This window comes from Octodon degus, unplaced genomic scaffold (assembly GCF_000260255.1).
Source record: "Octodon degus isolate 3935 unplaced genomic scaffold, OctDeg1.0 scaffold00007, whole genome shotgun sequence".
In the NCBI taxonomy this organism is placed as follows: domain Eukaryota; kingdom Metazoa; phylum Chordata; class Mammalia; order Rodentia; family Octodontidae; genus Octodon; species Octodon degus.
In genome coordinates, this window is record NW_004524583.1 from 23,750,852 (window position 1) to 23,755,888 (window position 5,037).

Consider the following 5,037-nt stretch of genomic DNA (forward strand, 5'->3'; position numbering starts at 1 on the left):
ATTAGAAGACACTGAATCCCCTAGGAACACACTCAGCCACCTTATCTTTGACAAACGGGCCAAATATATTCACTGGAAGAAAGATAGCCTTTCAGTATATTGTTCTTGTGCTGGATTTCTGGGATCTTGACTATTATATGTCTCAGTGTGTTTTTAATTGGGTTGAAGTTATTTGGTGTTCTGTATACTTCAGTTACTGACTGTCAGATTATTTCCTCATATTTTGGGAATTTTTCTTCTATTACTTCTGCCCATATTCTTTTTATATCATTTGTATTGACTTCTTCTTTCTCATTGATGCGTATTAGTCTCATGTTGTTCATCTTTTCATTGTCTTGCAGATGATGAATGATTTTTTTCCTGCATCCTGGTTGTTTTTAAGAGATCTTTTCTTAACTTTTCACTAGCTGTGATGGCGCCTTCAAAATCTGAAACTCTATCTTCACTTTCACTCAAACAGTTTTGCAAGATTGTGATTGAGATTTTAAGTTCCTCTATATATCTCTTTGGCTCTGCTTCATGTGATCTATTTCTTTCCTTTATTGCTCATTCAAGGAATTCGTCATTTTTCTAATCACTATGTTTTTTTAACTGTGCCTTCTTGAGAAGCAGTTATTAATTCTTTCACTACAGAAAATTTTTCTGATCTGATTTCCTCTGTACGTTTCTGCATTTGATTCTTTACTTCAGACGCTATTAATTCAGAGATTTCTTTTTTTATTTCAGTGGTTATTTCTGATCTGAGTTCCTCTACACCTTTCTGCACTTGTTTCTTTACTTCAGATGGTATTGATTTAGAAATTTCAGCTGTATGATTCCCAATTTCTTCTGTGCTAGTGTCCTCTGCACTTGTTTTGGAAGGGCCCCAGGACCTGAGATTGCATTTTGCTCTTTCTGTTTGTTATTTTGTATAGCACTGATCTCTGACCTTTGGTACAGTTATAACTTTAGCACCTACTGAAATTTGGGTGCCGATCTATTAGGTTTTAGTTTATCCAGTTCTTCCTGGCTTGGGTCTAGCTGTTGTGCTTAGCTCCTTCCTGGTACAGCCCTTGGAAGTGAACCCATTTTTCCCCTCTGGCACAACAATAAACCTGTTGTGCCCCTCTGTTTTGCCCCTGGCCAGGGGGTGCAGGGGAGCACAGGAGCTCTCTCACACACTCACCGGGCCTGCACTTGGACTGGATCTGGGGTGTCCCGAGAGTGTGGCACAAGTTCTCACTCAGTGGGCTTGGGGAGGGGCTCTAGAGGGGTGCAATGGTCCCGAGGATGTGGCAGGGGATCTCAGGTGGCATGCCTGGGTTTCATCCAGAGAGGTCTCTTGGGTGCAGAGGTGCTGAAGGTCTCCCACACACTCACTGGGCTTGGGCTTTGGCTGGATCTGGGGGGTCCCAAGAGTGTGGCAGAAGTTCTCACTCACTTGGAGGGATTGGGGGGGTCTCTGGAGTGTTGGAGGGGTCCCAAGGGTATGGCAGAGGATCTCATATGGCGTGCGTGGGTTTCATCTGGAGAGGTCCTGCAGGCACAGGGGAGCTGGAAGCTCTCCCACACATTTGCTGGGCCTGGGCTTGGGTTGAATCTTGGGGGTCACATTCTACAGCTTTATTGGAGCTTCCTTTATGGCCAAACTCACACCATTTTTTTATTTTTTTCACTTAGTATTTTTTTAATTAATTTTGTTGAGAAATCACTACATTTTGAATCATCCTACTGGCTCTTTTCTCTTGATTCTCAACATAAATCTCATTAAAAGTCAACAACAGTAGCCATGACACTGCCTCAATATTTGCCTGCTTTGAGATTTCTTTTGAAAGATTAATCAGTCTGCCATGCTTAATCTCAGTCTCAGGTAAAGTCTCTGGACATGAGCAAAATTCAGACCAAGTTTCTGCCAAGCCAAAGCACTAATGATCTGGAGTCCAACAACCAATGCAGTCCTTTTCCCAGCATAAAACTTCTCCAACATGGTTTTTGCAGGCAGGCTTTCCATCAGCCTTCTGGTCTTCTGAGCTCTGACTACAGTCTCCCTTATGGAACAGCTGAAACTCTTCCAGTGTTTTGCTTGTAGGCAACATTTTTTAACTTTTCCTATCTCTTCCTATAAACCATTCCCAAAAGCTCATAATCCACATGGTCAGGTTTAGCCACAGCAATGATCTTCCTTCTCTGGTACCAAATTCTGTCTCAGTTACTCTTCTCTCATTGCTGGAATAAATATCTGATAGCAAAAATGAGGGAAGAAAAGGTTTATTTAGCTCACAGTTACTAGAGATTTCAGATCATATATGGCTGGCTCCAAGGCTGACTGGCACATGGCAGAGGGCAGCAGTTCAGGGTGGTAGAAGACAGAAAAGCAACATGAACAAGAAGGAGGAGTAACAGCAACAATGGCTGCAGAGAGCAAGTCTTCCTCATTTATTTATTTATTTATTTATTTATTTATTTATTTATTTATTTATGGTAGGACAGTTTCAATAATTAACACATTGCATACATTCTTCCTAGTGGTTAATTGCTGTACAATGCCTCCCTTTTGTTGCATTCAGGCTATCAGTCCCAGGCTGGGTGCAGTACTCACACCCATAATTCCAGCAGCATTTAAACCCATAATCCCAGTGGATGTTGAGTTGATCACAGACTCTAGAAGTCTATCTCGTGACTGCATGAGGCTTTGGGAAAACAAAACACAAACCATAATACCCCGTAAAATATCATTTTTATGATATGGCCACTAATCTTCAGGGGACAGCTTTTTGAGTATATAGAATATGAGAAAATTATAACTTTTGTTTTGCAAATTTAGAGCTCTCCTATGATTAGATTTAGTTAAGGTAGAGTGTGCCCTTTAAACGGGAGGTGGATTTCTAAAGTTACATCTGACCAGTGGGAGAATGTGTTGTTGAACTAGTGCTAGCTTGTCAGCCCGGCCACCCTGTTGCACTTCACAATTGTTGTTTTCACATTGATTTTCTTGCTTTGGTTGGGTGTGCATTTTTATAGGTGTTGCTTTTTAATCTTGCAGAAATTGTTTGAATATTAGGTTTTTGGTGGTGGTGGTGTTTATGAGCAAATTATTACCCTACTTTTGACAAATCACGGTTTTTAGTTTGTAATTATTATCCATTGGAGTTGCAGTAAATATCAATAAAGTTAGATGTAGACATTTGTAATATTTTAAATTTGCAGCTCATAGAACCATAGGAGTGTTGGAGCTCCTCTTCTTAGTGCTCAGTGTGAGTGAAATTTGTTACCAGTTTCTCCTCTTCTTTCCTCTTTTTTCTCATTTATACCACCCTTCAGAGTTTCACTGCCTTTTTTTGTTTTGTTTAGTGTAAATATCTTCTCTTGACTTTGAAGATGAAATTATGAAATTTGCCATTTTCTTTCTTCTTTCTTTCTTTCTTTCTTTCTTTCTTTCTTTCTTTCTTTCTTTCTTTTTTTTTCTTTCTCTTTCTTTTTCTTTCTTTCTCTTTCTTTTGTCTGTCTTCCTTCCTTCCTTCCTTCCTTCCTTCCTTCCTTCCTTCCTTCCTTCCTTCCTTCTCTCCCCCTCTCTCTCCCTCCCTGCCTCCCTCCCACCTTCCCTCCCCTCTTAGAGATTTAATTGCCAATGTACTTCATAGTTTTAGCTGCAGGAACTGTGTTTTGTTTTGTCTTACTTTTGGTTGTTGGCAGAGTAATTTTTTCTTGGAGAGACAAATCATTTGATTTTTAATGCCAAGGAAAATACCCATTTTATTCAAATGTTTCTACTTTATATTTTGTTAAAACAAATAAAACTTAGCAATTTGTTTATTTGACAGTATTTTATGAGCCAAGACAGTTAATGCTTAGTAGTTTCTACTTTTCAAATATTTTGTAAGATCACCAGTGGTAAAAATTTTCTTTTTAATGTAACAAATTCACTTTTACTAACAATTCTATCTACCTTCAATAAATAAATTTTCCTGAATCTATAAAACTATACAAAACATTATAAGACCTAGGTAATATTCATTGGCTTTTTATGTTCTTACATTTGCTACAAATTGAATAATTCTGCATGAAGTCTGTTTTTAAGAAATACATTAAATATTCTGTGGGCTACTTAGAGTTTAGCGCTTTAGGTTTTTAAAAGACATAAAGCACAATGATCCCATTACCTTATATACTTTAAAAACAATAAACTTCATTAATATTAGGATGATAACATAATCACTAGAGAAAGTCTTTTGCAAATGAGAGCAATTATTTTAACTGTTATTTTTGTTTTGCTAGGCAGATTAGCACAGGAGAAATTAAAGTATATGACCTGGAAGGAGATTTATAAACTATAAGCAATTAAATCAGCTTTTCATCTAATTTTAATTTATGTTGGATCTCAATATTTGAAGCTGCTCAGTAGGACTTTACAAGTATACATTTTATCTTGATTCAAATTTATAATGTCAATGTGTCATTCTTTTGAAATGGAGAGGCTTCTTAAGCTAAAGTGTCCCTGAAGATTGAGAATGCTGCATTCTCAACATCCCCTTTTGTTTTTATTCTTGATGACTTGTAGAACATTTTCATTCAACAACGTAAGTGGAGCTTTTCTTGGAATTATTAAAAACAGCATGGAATTATTTTTTCTTGAATTAAACTAAACCAAAGACTCAAGAAGAGTAAGAAAATCTGATACACATATTTCTTAACCTTACCAAAATATTTTCAGGAATCCTGGAGCACCTTCAAAGAATTTGAAATTTTCTGAACTGAATGTTTTCAGTTTGACATTCATAATTTGAATTTAAATACACTAAGAACTATCTTGCTTCAGGGCTGGTCAGATAGCTCAGCAGTTTAAAGTGCCTGCTTGGGGAAAAAGGAACTCTTCTCCACTGCTGGTGGGAATGTAGACTGGTGCAATCATTATGGAAATCAGTATGGAGACTCCTTAGAAAAGTTGAACTGGAAGTCCCATTTCAACCAGCTATTCCTCTACTGGGAATTTTCCCAGAGGATCTGAAAACATCATATCATAGGGATATATGTGTGCCTATGTTTATAGCAGCACAATTT